The sequence below is a fragment of the Mandrillus leucophaeus genome, unplaced genomic scaffold (assembly GCF_000951045.1).
Source record: "Mandrillus leucophaeus isolate KB7577 unplaced genomic scaffold, Mleu.le_1.0 Scaffold1088, whole genome shotgun sequence".
NCBI lineage: Eukaryota > Metazoa > Chordata > Mammalia > Primates > Cercopithecidae > Mandrillus > Mandrillus leucophaeus.
Genome location: NW_012099076.1, coordinates 274,756 through 286,552, shown reverse-complemented (window position 1 = coordinate 286,552; position 11,797 = coordinate 274,756).

The following is an 11,797-nucleotide window of genomic DNA, read 5'->3' as shown; positions in this document are numbered from 1 at the left end:
TAATGCCTAACAAGGGATGTCATGTCCCACTCGGGAGCCCAGCGTCAATGTGCAGATAGCAGGAACCAGGAGATCCTCAGGCCACTGCCCATCTTCTGAAAGCCTTTGCAAATGATCCAAGGGCATAACAGCTGCCATATGATAGTGGTAAATCGTTCATAGATGGGGGAAAAAGGTAGATATAAAATGAATCTTTTCTGAGCACCTAAGAGGATATGGGTGGTGACAACGCACACGGTGACGGAGGTTTTATTTATTTATTTACGTATTTATTTATGTCTTTTATGATGTTGACTTTTTTTATTACACTTTAAGTTCTAGGGTACATGTGCACAACATGCAGGTTTGTTACATAGGTATACATGTGCCATGTTGGTTTCCTGCACCCATCAGCTCATTATTTACATTAGGTATTTCTCCTAGTGCTATCCCTCCCCCAGCCTCCCCACCCCACCGACAGGCCCCAGTGTGTGATGTTCTCCTCCCTGTGTCCATGTGTTCTCATTGTTCATCTCCCACTTATGAGTGAGAACATGTGGTGAGTGAGAACATGTGGTGTGTGGTTTTCTGTCCCTGTGATAGTTTGCTGAGAATGATGGTTTCCAGCTTCATCCATGTTCCTGCAAAGGACATAAACTCATCCTTTTTTATGGCTGCATAGTATTCCATGGTGTATATGTGCCACATTTTCTTTCTGTAGTCTATTATTGATGGACATTTGGGTTGGTTTCAAGTCTTTGCTATTGTGAATAGTGCCACAATAAACATACATGTGCATATGTCTTTATAGTAGCATGATTTATAATCCTCTGGGTATATACCCAGTAATGGGATTGCTGGGTCAAATAGTATTTCTAGTTCTAAATCCTTAAGGAATTGCCACACTGTCTTCCATAATGGTTGAACTAATTTACACCACCAACAGTGTAAAAGCATTCCTATTTCTCCACATCTTCTCCAGCATCTGTTGTTTCCTTTTTAATGATCACCATTCTAACTGGCGTGAGATGATATTTCATTGTGGTTTTGATTTGTATTTCTCTAATGACCAGCGACGATGAACATTTTTTCATATGTCTGTTGGTTGCATAAATGTCTTCTTTTGAGAAGTCTCTGTTCATATCCTTCTCCCACTTTCTGATGGGGTTGTTTTGTCCTTGTAAATTTGTTTAAGTTATTTGTAGATTCTGGATATTAGCCCTTTATCAGAGGGATAGATTGCAAAAATTTTCTCCCATTCTGTAGGTTGCCTGTTCACTCTGCTGATAGTTTCTTCGCTGTGCAGAAGCTTTTTAGTTTAATTAGATTGCATTTGTCTATTTTGACTTTTGTTGCCATTGCTTTTGGTATTTTAGTCATGAAGTCTTTGCCCATTCCTATGAACTGAATGGTATTGCCTAGGTTTTCTTCTAAGGTTTTTATGGTTTTAGGTCTTACATTTAAGTCTTTAATCCATCTTGAGTTAATTTTTGTATAAGGTGTAAGGAAGGGGTCCAGCCTCTGCCCTCTACATATGGCTAGCCAGTTTTGCCAGCACCATTTATTAAATAGGGAATCCTTTTCCTGTTGCTTGTTTTTGTCAGGTTTGTCAAAGATCAGATGGTTGTAGATGTGTGGTGTTATTTCTGAGGCCTCTGTTCTGTTCCATTGGTCTATATATCTGTTTTGGTACCAGTACCATGCTGTTTTGGTTACTGTAACCTTATAGTATAGTTTGAAGTCAGGTAATATGATGCCTCCAGCTTTGTTCTTTTTGCTTAGGATTGTCTTGCCTATGCGGGCTCCTTTTTGGTTCCATGTGAAATTTAAAGTAGTTTTTTCCAATTCTTTGAAGAAAGTCAGTGGTAGCTTGATGGGGATAGCATTGAATCTATAAATTACTTTGGGCAGTATGGCCATTTTCATGACATTGATTCGTTCTAACATAACATGAGCATGGAACATTCTTCCATTTGTTTGTGTCCTCTTTTATTTTGTTGAGCAGTGGTTTGTAGTTCTCCTTGAAGAAAACCTTCACATCCCTTGTAAGTTGGATTCCTAGGTATTTTATTCTCTTTGTAGCAATTGCGAATGGGAGTTCACTCATGATTCGGCTCTCTGTTTGTCTGTTATTGGTGTATAGGAATGCTTGTGATTTTTGCACATTGATTTTGTATCCTGAGACTTTGCTGAAGTTGCTATCAGCTTAAGGAGATTTTAAGCTGAGAAGATGGGGTTTTCTAAATATACAATCATGTCAGTGACGGAGGTTTTAAACCTGTGAGCTGAGGGAGGGAGTGCACCGCTGAAAGCCAGGCCTGTTGAGGGCATCGGCACAGCAGAAATATTGCTGATGCTGCCTCAAAACTATAAAGAAAGAAGGCGAATTTCCATTTGAATATATATAGAGAGAAATACATGAAATACATCTGATGCATTGTATTGATTTTTGACCATTCAGCAGCAGAGCCTGGGAGTCACTACTGATGGGGGCCCCAGATTCTGTGAAAGCAGAGATGACAACTAAATGGGACCCAAATTCCTGCGTCAGAACGAGGGTGGCACATGCACTGTGACACTCTGAATGAAGTTGTAATCAGTACTTCACCATGACAGGTTCTAAGACAACAAAAATCCAAAATGTTACCACATAAACACAGTCCCTGAAACATGGGATTCTGAAAGGAAAACCAGGAGTGTATTTGGTCAAAGTCAACTAAATTATGAACAGCATGAAAAAAATAACACAGCCAGCTGCTTAGTTTATAGAGACAATTATATTTACTAATTGATTCAATCCTTTAAAAAGACCTACACACTAAAAAGAAAGGGAAAGCAGCCCCACTTTGCTCATGAGGAGATTAAAAGCCCAGAGCCACAGGGACTGGCTGTGGCCACAGTGAGTGTCGGAGTAGGATTCAAAATCAGCTGCCCTGCCTGGTCTCCTCTGACTCAAAGCCTTTCCTTAACTCTTACACACAACTGATGGGAGTGTAAACTGGTACAGCCACTTAAAAGCTAAAACTGAGAACAGAGCCTCTATATGGTCCAACAAACCTCCTACTGAATGTTAATCAAAGGGGAGGGAAATCTCGATATGGAAGGGATGTCTGCACCCCCCAATTATTGCAGCACTATTCACAACAGCCACAATGCAGATTCAATCCAAGTTGACAGCAACAGCAGGTGAATACAGAGGAAATGTGGCAAAATACACACTGGAATACTACTCAGCCTTAAAAAGAAGAAAATCATGTCATTTGCAACAACATGGGTGAACCTGGAGGACATCGTGCTAAGTGAAATAAGCCAGACATAGAAAGAAAAACACCGCATGGCCTCACTTACATGTGGAACCTAAAGAAGAGCTCACAGACGTGGTGAATAGCACAGTGGTTACAGGAGACAGTGAGGGAGTGGGGTGCTGGCGGGGGGAGCTTGGTTAACACGAACAAACCTACAATTACAAAGGAAGAAGTTCTCGTCTCCTCAGAGGGTAATTGACTCTGTTTTCAAGCAGCAGAATAGAGGATTTGGAATGCTCTCAACACAAAGAAACGAGAACTGAGGTGATGGATATGCTAATTAGACTGATTTGATGGTTACACATGGTACACATGCACCAATATATCACACTGTACCCCATAAATATGTACAATTATTACATGTCAATTTAAAAAATCCATGGGAGCAAAAAGTAGAGTTGCTTTTGCCAGAGTTTTGGGGAAGAGAGAAATGATGAGCTAGTGTTTAACAGGTCCAGAGATTCTGGTCAGGATGATGAAAAGTTCTGGAATTGAACAGTGATGATGATGGTTGTACAAAATTGTGAATTTACCTGACGCCACGGGGCTGCACTCTTAAAATGGTTAAAATGGTAAGTTTTATGTTACGTATGTTTTATCACAATTAAAAATTAAATAGTACATGCATTCATTCTGAGAGAAAACAAAAGTCTCCTTCTTCACTTTGAAGGTGTCAACTCCCAGCCCATAAGGACAAAGAGAAAACCTCAGAGTCGTGTTTAAACATGTCTGATTTATACTGAGGACAAATTGAAGAAAGTAATTTATATTGTGAAGAGTAAACTTATGGAACTCATTGCCGAAAGAGGAGGTACAGACATAGAAATATCCAAAGACATCTACGAGAAATTGTTCATTTATTGACAGCAGCCTAACAGAACATGGAGCACGATCAGGTTTTGAGTCACCCTGAGGTTCACATCACAGCACACAAGCAGCTTTTTGTCCCACTGCCACTGTGCCCCAGTGTGTTTCTGAGGACAGGAATGAGGAACTGGATGTATCTGCAGGTCCTCCCCATAGCACAAACGCTGCACCTTGCACACATCTGGGTCCCTGCTGTGTCCAGCCCCAACCTGTGCACAGTGAGGACAGCATACCTGGTGATCAGGACAGGGTCAACCCTGAGATCCTCAGTGCCTAACTGTGCACAGCGAGGAGAGTACACCTGGTTGTAAACACAAGGTCACCCCTGAGATGCCCAGTGCTTTTACATGGTGAGGGCAGCACACCTGGTTGTCAGCACATGGCCACCTCTGAAATGCCCAGTACTTGCACATTGTGAGGGAATCACACCAGCTGTCAGCACGGCGTCACCTCTGAGATGCCCTCCCTTTCACATGTGTAGCAACAAAAAATGTCTGGCTTAACAAGTGTCATTCTCAGCTCCCAGACAAAGCAGAACAGGGTGTTGTGCTCATATTTAAAGCTTAATTTTGTATTGTGTCTGTTTTTATAAATTGTCTGTTTCTTTTTTCACGTAGGTAAAAGTTACATCTTCAATAAGCCAAGTAATAGGAACTTACTTTGCTCACCACAGTGCCTGCTTCGCCTAAAACTATGCTCAGGATGTGGCTGGCACGTGGTCAGTTTTTGCTGAATGGAGGGAAGAATTAACTTTTGGAGGCTGCACATGGTCCCAACCTCAAGGCTATGTTTTCAACAGTACTTTTAAATGCTCTTACAGAAATGTTCATACTGGGAATGCCAATGTCAGGATGAAACAGGTGATTTCTATAAAAGATGATTCTGTTAGGAAGCCAACACTTTCTCTACTCTCCATCCTCATCTCCATGCCCCAGTTCTGAGCCTCCTCCTTTTTTCGCCTGCATCAACTACAAATTTGGCTGCGTCCATGCTGAGGTTTCGATTCAAATACCATGTCCTCAGAGATGATTCTACAACCACCTTATCAGATGCAGGTCCCCTCTACCCTCACCATCTTATCTCTATCTCAGCATTTTTCTCTCTCCTTCTTCCCTCTTTCTTCCATGCTCTTTTTATAACTTCCTACTGTTTCATATAGTTATCTGTTTGCTGGTGTTTACCTTCTGAAGCAAGAAAACCATGCAGGAGGGACTGTCATACCTGTGGCACCTGGTGCAGTGCTGGATGTGGGGGACACTTCTCATCTCTCTGCTTAGCAACAGCATCTGACGGAAGGAGGGAAGGTCAGAAAGCCCCTGGCTTGCCTGTCTGCCCACTGGGGAGGGTGGGCAGAGGCAGGCAGGACTGGTCTGTCTACCCACGGCCCCAAACTCTTTTCGTCCATCATCCATAGCCACCTCCATAAAACACAGATCTGATCATGTTGGTCCCCTGCTCAAGGCTTGTCAATCATTTCCCACCGCCTGCAGGACGAAGTTCAGAGTACTGCAAGTGGCACTGAGAACGGCCTCTTCTCCCCTTGTCTCTCCTACACTCCGCTCCAGAAGGGCCCCTCACACATTCCAAGCACGCTGGGAACCGGCACCTTGGCTACTTTACATGTGCCTTCCCTGCCCCCTTCATCCATAAACCAGCCTCAAGGGAGTGGCCCCCACTCTACACTCAGCCCAGTCTCCAGGAGCACACAACACATGGGATACACTGCACCAAACAATGCCGGTTTCTTGTGGACAGAATTTCTCTCTCTGTCCCCTGAGCACCTGAGGACCCAAGCAATGGCCATGGGACGTGTGAGTGAATCAAAGCTTCTTAGCACGAATTCTCCCTTCCTTCCTGGAGGTGCAGACTGTTTCTGTTGGATGTCCATTTCCAAGCATGTCCAACCTGTGGCCCGCGGGTCACATGCAGCCCAGGACAGCTTTGAATGCACCCAACAGGAATTTGTAAACTTTCTTAAAACATGGTATTTCTTTGGTGATTTTTAAAAAATCTTATCAGCTATTGTTAGTGTTTGTGTGTTTTACATGTGGCCCAAGACAATTTTTCTTCTTCCAGTGTGGCCCAGAGAAGCCAAAAGGTTGGGCATCTCTGCCTCCGGTTTCTCCTGGGACCAGCAACTGGCCTGCGTTATACTGGTGCTGCCTATCTGCTGTGGTCTCAGTGTCTTTGTCTCCCCAAAGTGCTTCTGCTAAAACCTAATCCCAAGACTGATGGTGTCAGGAGGTGGGGCCTTTGGGAGGTAATGGGGTCCTGAGGGTGGAGCCTGATTAATGGGATTAGTGTCCTTAAAAAAGGGAACCGAGAGAGCTCCCTTGCACCTTCCACCAAGTGAGGACTCGGTGAGAAAGCTCCATCTATGAAGAAAGCAGGCCCTACATGAGGACTCGGTGAGAAAGCGCCATCGGTGAGGAGGGCGGGCCCCACGTGAGGACTCGGTGAGAAAGCGCTATCTATGAAGAAAGCAGGGCCTACGTAAGGACTCGGGGAGAAAGCGCCATCTATGAGGAGGGCGGACCCCACGTGAGGACTCGGGGAGAAAGCGCCGTCTCTGAGGAGAATGGGCCCCACGTAAGGACTCAGGGAGAAAGCGCCATCTATGAGGAGGGCGGGCCCCACGTGAGGACTCGGGGAGAAAGCGCCGTCTATGAGGAGAATGGGCCCCACGTAAGGACTCAGGGAGAAAGCACCATCTATGAGGAGGGCGGGCCCCACGTGAGGACTCGGGGAGAAAGCGCCGTCTATGAGGAGAATGGGCCCCACGTAAGGACTCGGGGAGAAAGCGCCATCTATGAGGAGGGCAGGCCCCATGTGAGGACTCGGTGAGAAAGCGCCATTGGTGAGGAGGGCGGGCCCTCACCAAACACCCAGTCTGCCTTGATATTGGACTTCCAGCCTCCGGAACTGAGGAACATGTTCCTGTTGTTTATAAGCTACCAGTGTATGATATATTGTTCTAGGAGCACACATGGACTAAGACAGTGTCTCAAGCACTCTGCCTAATGGACTGCATTACAATAGTGGCAAAAATATCAGAGAAAGCAGTCTTGAAATGTCCCCATGGTTTTAGGGAAGGGTCAGGTGAGCAAAACATACACTGTTCTTAACTAGGGCTATGAATTCATAGCCCTAGCATATCCCAGCCAGCCACACTTATATACCATCCTAACAGCACAGGTACCATGCCTCAGGCAGCAGCAGGGGCCCTCACGCACAGGTCTGAATCCGACTCCACTGGACTGAGCCCTCACCCACTGTTCTGAGTGCTGGTCACATGGAAACTTACTAATTCAAGATATTTCAGTCCACTTCTAACTATAGATTTTCTATGCAGCTGTGAACAAGTCACCAAATTCTGATGCCCCAGACATTCTCCAGGATTGGATAATGCTCTCTTTCATGCCATATTGTAAGGGATAAAATATAGGAAAAAAATAGACCATTATGGCAGCAGACACTCTGAAAGGCAGTAATAGCAATAATTGATCAGTTACAAGACATTTAAACTACACTAAAAAGTTAACATACTTTACCTTATGTAATGTTTATAAAACCTCTGAGGTTGTACATACTCCTGTCATTTTAGACATGAAGAAACTGGGCTCAAAGAAGTTGTCTTGCCCAAGTTCACACATATGTGAGCAAGAATCAGAACCTGAGCCCATTTCTGTGACTTTGAAGCCCACATCCTTTGCACTCTGCTGTGCTGTGTTCTTGAAAGAAAGTGGAGTTCAGGGGAGGTGACTCTCCATCTGTTCCTCCCACCCCCTTCCTACAGCCCGTCTTCCCAGCAGATCCAAGAGGTTCTGGTGCCTCCTCCTTGGGAGTTTGCAGATGCAGTTCCTTCTATCCAGGAGGCACCCCCATCACCATGGTTAGCTTATCCTAGAAACAAACAAAAACATACTTTGGTAGGTGGTTCCTTTATGACACTTTGGATGTCTCTGCGATGAACCTAGATCATTGTGTGTGTCACTTCTGATCAGGATATTTGCTTTCCTGCAGAAAACAGATGGAATGTAGATATATCGTTGTTGTTACTCAGCATCTATGAATATAGTTTGTTGAAATATTGACTGTTGATATAGCCTTTATACCAAATAAAAGGGTTTTTAAAAATATGTTGATGATGGGTGTGTTCTTTCAAATTTATTCTTACTGCTTCCATCAAAGATGTCAGATTGGTGCCTCCAAATGGCAAGTAAGCATCACAGTGTTTTTAGATTTTATAACTAAAATTCAGTTTGAAGGAATAAGGTAAAGTCCATACTACCTTTAAGCCTTTCCCCATGAAAAGTCCTCTTTATCTTGGCCATGGAACAATAAATTTTTTAAAAAAGCAAATCAGCCATGCTATCTTAACCCAACCCTTTAAATAAAACTTTCACCTGATTTCTGCATAGCAGCGTGCATTTGTAGATGCAAAAGCGGTGTCGAAGAATGGGACAGCGGTAGATGACCATGTTTTTGGAATCATCTTCTTCCTCCCTAGAAGGGGAGAAGCGTTACATAGAATGCTGTACTTCATTGATCTAGAATAAGCAGCAGATATCATGCATACATTTTCACTTATAAGAGTCTATATTTATTACATTTATACTAGGAAAATTAATCCTGTTAGAAAGCTTGTCTTCCTAAATGCTTTAAACACTGTTTAGTACGTGCCTAGCATACTAATAGCATTTTGATAGCTTGAAAAAAAAACAGAATTGGTAAATATTAAAGAGTAAGCAATATTTGCTTATAGTACATGATGCTATCCTTTATGAAAGGTGATTATTTTATTCTACAATACGAACTTCATTAGATTGTTAAATGATTGACATAATGATTGAAAAATATAACAATTCATTTTAAAGCATGTGGTTAATACATACGTATTTTGGAAGTCTTTGAAGGCAGCTAATATTCATCTAAAATTAAATACATACCCTCTGGATGAAGAAAAAAATGACTGCAGTCAGTCAAAACATCAGAACTTTTTGGGAGGCTGAGGCAGGCGGATCATGAGGTCAGGAGATTGAGACCATCCTGGCTAACACGGTGAGACCCCATCTCAACTAAAAATACAAAAATATTAGCCGGGCGTGGTGGCGGGCACCTGTAGTGCCAGCTACTCCCGAGGCTGAGGCAGAATGGTGTGAACCCGGGAGGCGGAGCTTGCAGTGAGCCGAGATGGCGCCACTGCACTCCAGCCTGGGAGACAGCGAGACTCAGTCGCAAACAAAACAAAACAAAACAAAACATCAGAACTTTAACCTGTTTATGAATTGAAAAAAATAACTCACCCATCTCATGACCTATACGTAGTACTCTTAGAGTAGATTAAATACAGGTTTTTTTTTTTTTTCTCTGCTCGGTTTTCTTCCTATGATCCAACAGAGTTTTCTCAAAAAGATAACCAACTAAATCAAATCTAGAAAAAAATTTTTTTCCAGTAATCCTAGAATATAGTTTGTTGCTAATTTTGCCTCTTTTCTTTTTGGCTTCCTGGACCCTTGACAGTAGAATGTTGTTCACGTTCTAAAGGAAAGAATTAAATGATTTTATATAAATATATCACCTCTTCTTGTCTGCAAATAGATGGTGAAACCCATAGTGATGATCTCAAGTGAATTATCTTCAGCTTTTTGTAGGGAACACGGCATCTTGTTTTAAGACTTGTTTTGGTAATAATCTTAGTATTATGTAATTTTAGAGTTTGGAGACCAACTAGCCCAATCACCTCATTTTACACAAAAAGTAGAGGAGAGACTAAGCGATTTGTTAAATACAGCTTCATATGTTCATCTGCACTGGGGTGCTTTACTTTGCACTAACCGGCATAGCCAATGGATTTAGCAGATCAGACTGTACTGACACAACACAGTTGATTCTTGAACAACACGGGTTTGAAGGGGTCCACTTACAGATTTTTTTTTCAAACGTGGGTCGAAAACACAGCAGCTGGAGGATGCGAAACGCACGCAGAGGGAGGGCAACTTTCCGTATTTGCGTGTTCCACAGGCCCCATTGTGGGACGTGAATGTGCCTGGATTTCGGTATCTGCTGGAACCAGTCTCACGCTATACCAAGGGATGACTGCACACGTATTTCTGGTGACTGGAGAACTCCAAGGGGTTCATCTTGACAATACCATTAACTTAAAAGTTCAATAAAGATGAACAAATCAGTGGTACACTCTAAGTTTGTTAAAATCTGTAAAATTTGTTTCTGTAACATAAAAAGAGCAGCACCTAGATAATTTTAGCACGGAACTTTGTAAAAACAAATGAACACATAAATTGCCTGACTCTTAATTGTAAGATCTCATTAATCCAAAGACCAACCAAGCATCAGCTCTGCTGCTGTTGATTATCCACCAAACCTCTGCTGAGCTGGGCAAAAGTCTTGGCCCACACTTGGATGGTAGAAAGGGCTCATTCAAGGAATCCGTTTGTCCCAATAAAAACTGCAAAAGAAAAGAGATAATATTAATTACTAGCAAGGCTTCCTCGGTAGGTAGAATTTGTGTGTGTGTTGGGGGGGAACAGATCCTACTGGTATTTTATAGAAGAAATTTAGCTTTTGATTGTATAAAATACTATTCTAATAGAGTCTACGTAAATTTAAAATAATAAGTGAAAATGTGTTTTCTTCTTTTTACCATACAAAGATTTTTTGAAAAACTGTCTTACACCAAGCTATTTTACAACAGTGAAATCTTCTCATGGTTCTATTTTTCTGGGAACTGCGGTGTCCACCAGCTGCGAGGTGGGCCCTGCGAGCAGGACAGGGAGCAGGGCCGGGAAGGGCCGGTTCCATCGCCAGGCGTCGCTCTCGCCAGAGGAACTCAAGTGTCTAAAGGGAAAGGGAGAAAGGAAAAATGCCTCCTTTCAAGTGCCTACGGTCTGTTTGACATAAAATTTTACTTTTTTTCTGAGTGTATTTTAGCAGAAATGTTCACATTTCAGTCATGTTGCTTGCAAAAAGAAAAAGAAGAAAAGCCTCGCTGTGAAATCAAACCATCTGTTTTTAAAGACAGCGGAGAGAACGCACATCCCAAGGGCGTGGGGCGGGGTCCTGAACAGGCACATTTCATATCTTCCCTCTCCACGCTGCCTCCTTGCCCAGTTCTGCCGGACACTTTCTCCTCCTAAGGAAACAGACCCGGTGCAGGGAGAGAGAAAGGACGCGGACACGGGCGTAGACTGGGCCTCGCCGAGAGCTCAGGGGACCGGGGCGCGCAGCCTCCAGCCCACACCGCCCGCGCGCACGTGCGCCTGGGCCAGCATCTTCCCGCCGCGGTCCTGCGACTGCCGCGATCCTGGTGCAGGCCTTTAATTCTCGCCCACTCCGCCTCTCTGATTGTACTCAGAACACCTTTCCCAACCAGATCGCGGACTTGGAAGACGTCCAGCTCTTGCCCAGAAAGCACCAATTGAATGGGAAAGTGCGCAACTGATGGATAATACATTTTACAAGAATAAAACAAAAGAGGCAAATTGCTGAACTTTCACAGATGTGCCGGGCTTCAGCCAAAGAGCCAAACTTTCTTAAAGACGAGCCCGGGAGGCAAGTGCCCTCCTGCGGGCTTTCCCTGCCGGGGCGCGAGGTACCCGCCGGCCGAGGGTCCAGCGCAGAGGAGC